We start from the raw sequence: 12,474 nt of genomic DNA, 5'->3' as shown, positions 1-12,474 counted from the left end.
GAAGATGTATTATTAAAGTGACGTATTTTTTGTTGTTGTTGTATTTCTGATCCTAGCTGCGTGTTTAACCCTCTCAAAACATTGCTGCTCCGAAGTAAGAACTAGTGGACCAATCAGGAGAGGCAGTCGCACATACTGTGTTTTTCAGATTGGGTGCTACAATGCTTAGTTTAGGTATCCTGGTAGGCCTGTACCTATGTGTTTATTTACTTATGCAACGATCAAATATCTAGGGTCAGCCATTAAAAACGTACTCGCTCATAACTAGAGAGCACTAGAGAACAGAGCATACAAGTTTTGCATTAGAATATATCTCTATACTCGTATTCAAGAGGCTTGTCAGGTGAAACTAATAGGGCTTTAAAACTTCTTCATCTAATTGAACAGTAACTATGTATCTGCTTACGAATAATTGGACTAAGTAAACGAATGCAGCATGAAAATGAATTTGACAATACAAGTTATACGGGGTAGCCTGAACTGTCTCAACCTCCCATGCTCATCACTTGGTTATATCTACTGCGCAGCTTAAAACAGTAAAATGTCTGTGCAAGCTGGGAACTACAGGAGGGAGGGTGTGTATTGACAGCCACTGAAGCGGGAAATGGTGGGTGTGGCCACTGGGCCACTTCAAGCTCCTGACACAGAAAACACGCAAACAGTATAATACCCAGAGAGAGCAAATGAATGTAAACATTAAACCGCCCAGCATATGCATCTGCTGACTTTCCCAGCCTTGCAGTGCAACGTGCTTATCGATCTCCCATTATTGTCATTATTACTGTACACGCAGGTTCTCTTTAACCTCCTTATTTTTCTATTTAATTAACTCTAGCCGTCCTGGGAGGAAGCAGAGGAAACACCTGCAAATCTTATGCAGCTGGTTTGCTGTTGGGAAGAACCACAAATACGCACACCACCGAAAAGGATTTGTTCTTGAAGACATATTTAATAGGAATATGCAGTAACCCTCTTCGGGAGGCAATAGCTAACTGATTAAATTTAATTTTGTGTACATAAAAGGCATCCAGATATGAATGATCTCCTTAATTAAACTCAAATACATTCGTTCATATATAGGTGACCTGGGGGTGTGTCACACACACACACATATATATAGTTCAACCAATACAATATTTCCTGCATTGATGCTTCAGAAATAATAACATTGGAATTTGGATCTAATAAGTTGTCGTTTTTGGAATCACTTCCCTCTCTCAGCATCAGCAACACGCTATTATATTTATTCGTCTATTCAATAGGACAATCCCATTACATGGGGCAATTTGCTTTATACACGCATTGACCTGTCACTTATTAACCCATTGGTTGCCGGGGAGGGTTGTAAACGCATAGCTATGCCCTAAAGTCTATCAGCTGTGGGGGTGTTAATAGAATCCAGTGCATTAAAGAATATAAAAGGTGAAAGTAGTAAACCCCGATTAGTCCATGGGGCGAGTAGGTTTGTAGAATAATTAACTGTAAAATATTCATATTTCTGTGCATAGAGGACACATAGCAAGTAGCTGCTCCAACCTCGGACTTTTCCTGCAATTGCAAGGGGCGTGCAGACCCCAGCCCCTCCCCATGGTATATTTGCAATTGCAGCCTTCCCTCTTATACTCTGCATTTCAAACACAGATCTTTTTTTCGTGAAGCATTTTTTGACGCAGGAGAAATGGCAAATTTGAAGTACGTCATTAATATGGCGCCAAAAGATTTTTAAGCCCTTGAGCTTTATGTTTGTAAGGTTGCAGCCTGCTGTATTATTATCTGCCTGCGTGTTTGTGCCTATGTCACGTCAGATTCGGTATCCCCGGCGAAACCAGTATCCCTCGCACTTGAACCAGCATTCAGCTCCAAACCCGCCCCTGCCTGTCTTACGGCATCTCTCAAATTTTATTTATTTAAGGTGGATTAGAAGAAACTGCTACTTGCCGGGAGAGTAAACTCGCAAGATTAAAAGTGTTTGTTTATTAGGCATAGCTGCTGTAAGAGTAGAAAATACATTGACAGGATATATATTTATTATTTTTATAGTTTACTATATATATCCCCACTCTCCATACAAGGTACTCTTTATTTTACTATCAGTACAGTGTCGTTTTATCTGTTGGCGCATTGCAAACAGTAATAATTTGTTTGAACACAACCTAAGGATACAGGTTTTTATAATTTCTCACTGTAGCCATCGCCTCCCCCTTAGTGAAGTGGTAGGTTTTTAATTAACACTTGGGAATCATGATCATAAGATATCAGTAGTTCCTGGGTAAACTAGGTTATTCTTTGAGATGCACATTTGTATCTACTTGAAAAAAAGCTTATCTCTGATTGACTGCCAGAAACATTCTAAATTATAAATGTCAGTGCTGAGGTACATTCAACCCTAACATTACGCTGATCAAGGGTCTAAATATCCACCCTTGAACACGTATAACCCACTGCAAGCTAATGCCAAACTCTAACACACAACTAAACACACTGTTACATAAGACTCTGTTCCACCCAGCTAACCCCCTCCATAATGGAATGGAACACCGTCACATCGGATTTGGCATTCCTGGTGAAAATAGTATCCCTGTCAAGACACAAAACTACCTGATTCATCAACTTACCTAACCCCAGAGTCCTATGATGACCCTTGGGATACCCATACTATCCCATTAATTCTCCAGTGCTACAACTGTACCACTCTCTTTTGACACCTTGCCAAACTCCTTGTGGCTATGACAATTCTAACTCTGTTAAAACTAGGATTGTGAATTTTCTGCACTGAACTATCTAATTCCCTGCAGCCTAAACTAACATAAGATACCACACAAACCAGATTCACTCATGTTAAAGCTACAACACCATGTTAACCGTCCTGCAAAAACCCACATAGCCCCCACGCCTTACACTTTCCTATTATCTCACAGATGCTCTCTCTAAACATCCTGACACACCCACTCATCCACTAAGACCTGAGCAATTCCTGTGACCTACACTCACCTTAGAGCCTCTAATCTATTTACCACTGGTGTGTATCCCTACCTCTACACATATTTTAGTGTTGCCAATATTTATTTCTCCACACCACCAAAACCCCCACACACATGTTGAGTCAATATACACAGAGCAGGGGTGTAACTGCAGGACCCTCTCATCTATGGGGCCCTTAAGTTAACAGTGTTGTTCCAACAGCAGTAAGGTTGTCATAGTTCTGCTTTAAAAGATGACCTTTATGAAAAATACATGTCAGTGACCTTTTAAAGAAATGGTTTGAAAATTTTCTGTGAGGTTGAAAATGTTCTAAAAACTAGGCATGTGCATTTGTGCCTTTTAGCGCTAACCGAGTGCTGAAGATGGCGGCCGCAAGCCATATTCGTCAATTTTTGGAGCCAGATTTATTCTTGTGAAAGTGCATCAAAGATCTGTGCAAATCCAAACTTTAGTGTGTTGCACTTTCACAATATTAAATCCAGCTCCAAAAAATGAAGAATATGGCTTGCAGCCACCATCTTCATCATTTATTTAGTGCCCAACGGCACAATTGTACATGCCTACTAAGAACCGTGACATATGTATTTTTATAATGTGGCAACCCTATAGAGGGGACCAGTTTTGTCTGGGGTCCATCTGCATCATGTATAGCCCTTCCCCCTGCATAACAGGACTCACAGTACACATAAAATTTATAGCTTTGACTTTACAAATATGGTTACAAGGCAATGTTGCACCAAAAAATATGCCATCATATTTGTACAGGGAGGTTACACAGGTGCATATTCTTTGGTGAGGACTAACCAAGGGGAAGGATAAAACAGTTTCACAGAGAAGCAGCCCCATTTGCTGCTATGTAGCTGCCAGCTCAGCCTCTGGTCACTGCAAACAGCCAGGAAGGGCGTTATTGAAATGGGGGAGGGGGCACCACAACCTATGCCCTGGGGCCTATCAAGGTCTAGTTACATCCTTGACACAGATTATCACTTAGTTTTGCCTTAGCCCATACATTGTCTATTATAAAACCACATTCACTAAAAAAAAAAAAAAAAATTGCAGACTTAGAAACAGTTCAGAGAAGGGCCACAAAACTTCTAAGGGGAATGGAGAATTTAGTCTATGAGGAGAGGTTAGCCAAACTGTGTCTGTTTTCTCTAGAAAAAAAGGTGCTTGAGAGGTGACATGATTACTTTATAAAAATATATTCAAGGCCCATATACAGAGATGGTGGAAGCTCTGTTTATTCCAAGAAAATTGTTTGTGACAAGAGGTCACAATTTGAGGCTGGAGAAAAGGAGATTTAATCTCCAGTAACGTAAACGTTGTGGAACTCATTACCTAAGGAGGTAGTAAATGTCAATACCTTAGATACATTTAAAAAGGGCACCATGCAAAAGAGTCCCTGTATTCAATTAAAAGTAATCATCAGTGTTTTGCAATACGGTCACTGTGGGTATGCATAATACGGTGGGCATTCACAAATAAGCCTTCACCCATACACGTTATTCCCCAATCGTACCTGTTCGAACGATGGGACCCAAATCTCTCTCGCCGATCTTTCTCCCCTTAGGGCTGTTTGATCTGCCTCTGGCTCCAGGTAACACTCACTCTCAGCGTCACAAATTCCCACGCAGGGATCTAGTCCAGCAGGAACGCATAGGAACGGAGTTCCTGCATTATTTTTGCAGGTGGAACTAAGTTCCCCCTGGACAGAGAACAGAAACGCTTCAGTAAACACTGCTGCTCGTGGTAGGAGCTGGAGCGCAGTCTGGTTAGAGGGATAGTGAGATCCTCTAGTAATGTGCAGTAACATTTCCTACAATACAGTAAATGCAAGCCGGTCAGAGGTCCTGCTGTGTGATCACCCTGCACTGTGTTGAACACCTGGTGCTTACATTGCTGTGTGGCTTCCTCTGGGGTTATTTAGCTCCCCTCAGCAGAAATACAACTATTGCACCTTAAGTGGATGAGACTCTGTGCAGAGGAGGAGTCTCAAGTTGCTATCAGACATGGAGGTCTCAGCCCACCCTGGAAAGGAAGGAGAGGGGAGGAAGTAGGGTGTAAGGAACTGAAGATAAGCTGACTATGCACCATGTGAGTTAAAAACAAAGTATGGACACCCTGGATCTTGACATTAAACAAGCATTCATGTGTGTCTAGTTTAAACTTTTTTCACCAAAGAAAAAATTTGCTCATAAACCAGGGAAGAGTCATGTCCTTCCAGCTTCCTGTTTCTCTCTGATTGAAATTCCTTTTAGTTCTTCCAGATATGCTATTGTTCGTTCCTAGGTTGAGCGCTTCTCTCCTTTTATTTATGCAAATTATGACACTTAGGGAAGTCTCCAGACGTGGACCCGTTGCTCAGTATGCCTAGAGGGATATGGCTGCACCTCACTGACGAGGCCCACAATAGGCTGCAACGTACGTCTGGGGTTTTGCTGTTTCTCTCGTTCAGAGAGTGATTGCCTGGTATTTCGGGGCTGGACTGTACAGTGAAGTCAGGATCAGACTGATATGCTTCAGGAAAGTTCTTCTCTGTGAAAGGCACATGTTGAGCAAAAAGAGACTGCTTTTTGGGTGGTAACTAGCCATAGAAAAAGCTAGTATGCTATTGTTCATTCCCAGGTTGATCGCTTCTCTCTTTTTATTTATAGCTACGATGAGGTTTGCAAGGAAATATATGTGTACACACAGAGAAAAATAGTCCTTGCACTTAAAGGTACCTGTGAAACATCTTGTAGTAGGATAATCCCAATTACTTTATACACCAATAGTATGTGCAGTCTGTTTATGTATGTTGGTGTCTGCAGATCTATCAATGTATGGTCAGCAGACCAGGTTCTCTGCAGATTGCTGACTGTGCAAGATAATGTATTTGCTGCAGATTCAACCTTACCAGTTTCATCCTAAAGTAAAAGTTGACCTGTTTTGCTTTTAGTGTTACTGTGCTCTCATGCCTCCTGCCTCCTCTGCCAGGGTTATTTGTTTCACATTTACTTGGTTAATGGTAAAAGAAAATTACACTCAGATGCCATGTGACCATAATTTTACTTTAACCCCTTAATGACCGAGGACGTGCAGTTAACGCCTGAGGACGTACCCTACATAATCATTATGCAGATTACGCATTTACTTGTTTAATTTATTTTGCTTCATAATTGCACAAGCTGTTTGTAAATGATTTCAGTGAGAAACCTAAAATTGTGAAAAATTTAACTTTTTTTTTATTTGATCGCATTTGGCGGTGAAATGGTGGCATGAAATATACCAAAATGGGCCTAGATCAATACTTTGGGTTGTTGACTACACTACACTAAAGCTAAAATTGCCCCAAAAAGCTCCCTACATGCTCCCTAATTAACCCCTTCACTCCTGGGCATAATACACGTGTGGTGCGCAGTGGCATTTAGCGGCCTTCTAATTACCAAAAATCAATGCCAAAGCCATGTATGTCTGCTATTTCTGAACAAAGGGGATCCCAGAGAAGAATTTACAACCATTTATGCCATAATTGCACAAGCTGTTTGTAAATAATTTCAGTGAGAAATTGAAAGTTTGTGAAAAAAATTGTGAAAAAGTGAACGATTTTTTGTATTTGATCGCATTTGGCGGTGAAATGGTTGCATGAAATATACCAAAATGGGCCTAGATCAATACTTTAGGATATCTTCTAAAAAAAAAAAAAAAAAAAAAAAAAAATTATATATATTATATATTATATATATATATATATATATATATATATATATATATATATATATATATATATATATATATATATATATATATATATATATATATATGTATCCAAAACACCAGAACTCGCCCACAGAGGAAAACTGCCTGGGTGCAAATTTGTAGAAAATATTTAGCCAGAAGAAAATGCACTCTCAGGACTTTCAAGTCCTGAGAGTGCATTTTCTTCTGGCTAAATATATATATATATATATATATATATATATACACACACACATGTCAAGGGATATTCAGGGATTCCTGAGAGATATCAGTGTTCCAATGTAACTAGCGCTAATTTTGAAAAGCGTGGTTTGGAAATAGCAAAGTGCTACTTGTATTTATGGCCCTATAACATACAAAAAAAGCAAAGAACATGTAAACATTGAGTATTTCTAAACTCAGGACACAATTTAGAAACTATTTAGCATGGGTGTTTCTTGGTGGTTGTAGATGTGTAACAGATTTTGGGGGTCAAAGTTAGAAAAAGTGTGTTTTTCCATGTTTTCCTCATATTTTATATATTTGTTTAGAGTAAATTAGAAGATATGATGAAAATAATGGTATCTTTAGAAAATCCATTTAATGACGAGAAAAACAGTATGTAATATGTGTGGGTACAATAAATGAGTTAGAGGAAAATTACAGCTAAACACAAACACTGCAAAAATGTAAAAATAGCCTTGGTCCCAAACGGACAGAAAATGGAAAAGTGCTGTGGTCATTAAGGGGTTAAATCACATTATCATTGTTTTTTACTGCAGAGTGTATACACAAACCTTATGAAGATCATGATGTCAGATGTGTTCATTACAGAGACTTACACATTCTGAGAGCCAGGGAGTAACATCTCCAAAGTTTAACTAAGGCTCTTAGCTTTTTGGATTATTCCACATCATCTATATATAAATGCCCCTTCATGTGTTCTAAAAAGTGTGTGTTTAGCTTTTCTGTATTCAGTATCAGATGAATCCTAAAATTACAAATAAAAATGTTACCCCTGCCATGTAAAAATTGAACCATGTGTGTCCATCCTCAGGCCCGAATACAGTGTGTGTGTAGGTAAGTGTGTGTATAAAACAATATTAATTTTGAGGGGGCTGGAAGGTTTTGGTCAGTTCCCACAGTTTTTTGTTTAGGGCTTGACCCCTGGTCCCACTTGACACTCTATGCATTTGATTCACATTCGGGGTGTGTGTTACCCAATGGACTCCTCGTCACCTCCTTATAGGGTAAATTTGCAACATTTACCCCCAGGGGTACTTGTTATATATTTTGCCAAACGGTAAAAACCATATGTATATTCAAAACATTTTTAAAAATAGGCTCACATGTGATATCTAAAAACAGCACAAACATGCCAGATGTGTCTTATGCGTTTCGCCACTGACAGCCTTAAAGACAAAGCATCACCTCCACCTGTGAAGCTGTTATACAATCTTATTGGTTAATCGAATGTCTGTGCTGACAGGTTAATCTGGTTAACGACGACAGTGCTAGTACATAGTTAATTTACATAATCATTATGCAGATTACGCATTTACTTGTTTAACTTATTTTGCTTCATAATTTATTAAGACCTAATGCTACAATGTCAACCTCATGTTTACTCATTAACCTAATATCACCAACCGTGATAGATATTTACATAGTAAGGTGACTTCCCTTCACTATTTTTCCTTGTTCTTTTAACATAATAAGTCATTTAACCCAAAAGCTTCGAAGTCATCATTTAAATAGTATACTCACCATAGTGCTTATTTGTGATAGCAAATACCTACTTTATTTCACATATTTACTATATCTGAAATGTACTCTAATGCTCAAAGGGAACAAAGAGGATGAGAAATTCCTGCTAATAACCCAAAGTTATAGCGGTCTATTATAGTATCCTATCTATATTCATTTAGCCCTTAAAGGGACATAATACTCATATGCTAAATCACTTGAAACTGATGCAGTATAACTGTAAAAAGCTGACAGGAAAATATCACCTGAGCATCACTATGTAAAAAAGGAAGATATTTTACCTCACAATCTCCTCAGCTCAGCAAAGTAAGTTCTGTGTAAAAAGTTATACTTCACCTGCTCCCAGCTGCAGGTAAAAATAAAAAAAAAATGAAGAAATGAACAGCAGCCAATCAGCATCAGCAGTGCTGAGGTCATGAACTCTTACTGTGATCTCATGAGATTTGACTTAACTCTCATGAGATTTCATAGTAAGCTTCCTTTACCTGATTGGTGAAATAATATGAGAGTTCACGAGGCTCATCATTTCAGCTGTCCCAGGACAGACACACTAAAATGCTGCTTAGAAATCCTTTACAATGGGAGGTGGCTACTGAGGAACTTTTGAGGTAAAAAATCTTTCTTTTTTACATAGAGTTGTTCAGGAGATATTTTCTAGTCAGCTTTTTACAGCTATGCTGCATCACTTTCAAGTGTTTAAACATTTGGGTATTATGGACCTTTAACTGCTGGCAGGATAACTATCCCACTTTAAACGAAGAAAGTGTATCAAACAGCATTCTGATTGAATTCGAACATGTTGCAACATCCGTCCAAAGGCTAAATTACGGGTTACTTGATAACGGCTCTGGTTAACTTTTATGCTCAACAAAAATATGTACTAAACACATCAAAAACACATTTAAAAGATACAATCATAATAACACTACCTAATAACAATTATTATTAAAAAATGCAATAAAAGTTATAAGGTCTCAAGTGTTAAAAATAGGCATGAAAAGGGATTTAACATAAAAATAAATAGTATGCTCACCATATTACTTATTTGTGATAGCATATACCTACTTTATCTCACATATTTACTATATACTATATAAATGTACTCTAATGCTCAAAGGGGAAAAAAAGGGCATAAGAATTCCTGCTAGTAACCCAAAGCTATAGCGGCCCCCAATAGTATCCTATCTATATTCCCACTCTTAGTTGGCACTTAACATTCTAACTGACAGCATACTAAACACCATTATCCTCAATTTTACATTGGTGGTATACTACCCTATTTACACTAATTGATGGAATTTACTGCCAAAAGTTAATAATATCAACCCCGTTGTTTCCTCTTTATAAGGTCTATTACCATCCATGTAAATGTGTTTACTCTCTGTTGTTGCTCATGTATTAAGTGTTTTGATGCACCAGTATAGGGGTCCCCCTTGTCGATATCTCTAAGGTGTTCCCTAATCCTTGCTCTTTTTCTCCTGAGGTGCACCCTATGTATTGTACCTTAAATTCTGTACATGTTATCATATATATTGAGAATTCAGATCTACAAATAGTGCAGTGGGCACAGTCAAAAACTCTGTGTATCTTTGCTAACTTGTGTGAAATCACAAGCCAAACATTTACCTGTGTCACATCGAAAATGCCTAGATATTCAAATGTCTCTATGTCTATCTGTCAGGATTTAAGTCTTGCCGTATCCTGTAAGGCAAGGAATTTATTTTTAAGAACCTCAACTGCTGAGTTAAAAGAAATAAACTTAAAATACTATGTGTGTTGTTCAAAGAATACTGGGATTTATCATTAATTACTATCAGAGTAAAAGATAGTCCCAGACATCATAGTTCAGTTATTAGCAGGGGTTAATGGTGATTACACTACAGCTGCCACCTGTGAGTAAACACTAAACAATTGCAGCAGTGTAACACATAGAAACCCCAGTATGGATACATAGAAAAATATAATTACAAACTAGTTTGGAATTTCAGTAGTACAGGCAATAAAAAGAGATCAGGCAAAAAGCTAAATAATAAGTAACTAACTTTAGTGAGTATTTTAAGATAGCTAATTAAAGTTGGCTCAGATAGATTTAGCAATTGCAAATATATATGATAAACAAAAGTCTGGTATGCTCATATATGATTTGAGTCACAGGAGAGTGAATGTTAAGAGCAGGTCTTACTTGAGAAATTATTAGAGGGTCCGCAGGAATTAGGAGCTTGCAAGTCCTGGCAGTCTGGGAGACAGTGCAGCTGAACTGTGTGTTGCTGCTGTGTGAAGCAGGATGGCGTGTGACGTCACAGCTCTGTGAAATCCGGAACTGACAGGCAAAAGAGGCAGACACAGTTTGCAGAGAAGATAGGCTTGGCTGTAGCAGTCCTATAGCATAAGACTCCAATACTAAGCAACTAGGAGAGTGTGATAAGGAGTTATATAGGGCTGAAGCAGGATAGACACTCCCATATTTAAAGGGACATGACATGACACCCCCCTCAAGGAGCAGCTCCGCGGCTCATGGATGCGGGCGATCAGGATTCCGCTGATGGAACCTAGAGATCAACCGGGGAGCAGAAATGTTAGCTGCGGGTTCCCAGGAATCTTCGTCAGGAGAATACCCCTTCCACCTGACAAGGTATTGAAGAGTACCTCTCATCTGTCTGGAGTCCAATATGTCTTGGACCTCGTATTCTGTATCAGGGTCCACAGTTACTGGAGTAAGTGATACTTGGTCAGGAGGTGATCTAAGGGCTCGATACGGTTTCAGTAAGGAAACATGGAAGGTAGGGTGTACACGTATTGTAGGTGGTAACCTTAATCTCATAGCGTTCTCATTTATGATGCGATCTATTGGATACGGCCCAACGTAGAGGACCGACAATTTCTTAGAAGGAGTGGTTAACTTCAGATGTTTCGTGGAGAGCCAAACTAGATCCCCAACGGAATACTTTGGTGCAGGAGTTCTCCTCTTGTCATAATGTAGCTTGTGTATTCGCTTAGCATCATCAATAGCAGAGCGGACAGATGAGAAATTAGTTGCAATGTCATTAGTAGTCTGTGTGACAGATGGAGATGAAGAGTAGATGTCAGGTAGAAGATGGAAAGTGGGATGGAATCCATAATTAACAAAAAACGGAGTGAGCTTGGTAGTAGAGTGTACTGTGTTGTTATAAGTAAACTCTGCGTAAGGAAGAAAAGATGACCATTTATGTTGCTGATCACAACAGAATCCTCTGAGAAACTGCTCCAACCATTGGTTGCATCTCTCGGTCTGCCCATTTGTCTGAGGGTGGTAAGCTGTAGACAATCTTTTCTCTATTTGAAAAGCCTTGCAGAATTCCAGCCAAAACTTACTTGTGAATTGGGTTCCCCGATCTGTTAGAATAGTCTTAGGTAATCCATGATGTTTAAAAACATGAGTGAGCAGTAATTGTAAGGTTTCTGCAGCAGTGGGTAACTTCCGATATGGTATAAAATGACACATCTTACTGAACAAGTCTACCACAACAAGGATTGTGGTATCAGTTCCTGAGCGTGGTAAATCCACTATATAATCCAAGGCGATTTCTTCCCAAGGTCTACTTGGTGTTGCTACTGGCATAAGTAATCCATAGTGAGGCCGTTTGCTTCTTTTAGATAAGGTACAAACTCCACAGGAAGAGATATAATCTGAGATATCCTTATGCATTGTTGGCCACCAGAAAGATCTATTAGCTAAATCTTGTGTTTTACGAAGGCCCGTATGCCCTGCTAGAGGTGCATCATGTATAGCGTGTAAAACCAACTGCCTGGTGGATGGGGGAATATATAACTTGTCTTGATGATAATGTAAACCATCTGAGCCCCGTTGCATAACAGTTAGTGGTTTAGTAATATCTTTCTCTTGTTCTTCCTTAAGGAATGATGTGGAATCAAATGAAAAGGCAATGAACTTTTCTGTTGGAATGACAGTATCCTTACTAAGTAGGTTTGGTGGTTTCTTGTATTGTCTTGATAAGGCATCAGCCTTGC

This window comes from Bombina bombina, chromosome 6, assembly GCF_027579735.1.
Source record: "Bombina bombina isolate aBomBom1 chromosome 6, aBomBom1.pri, whole genome shotgun sequence".
Classification (NCBI taxonomy): Eukaryota; Metazoa; Chordata; class Amphibia; order Anura; family Bombinatoridae; genus Bombina; species Bombina bombina.
This window is presented reverse-complemented; position numbering follows the sequence as displayed.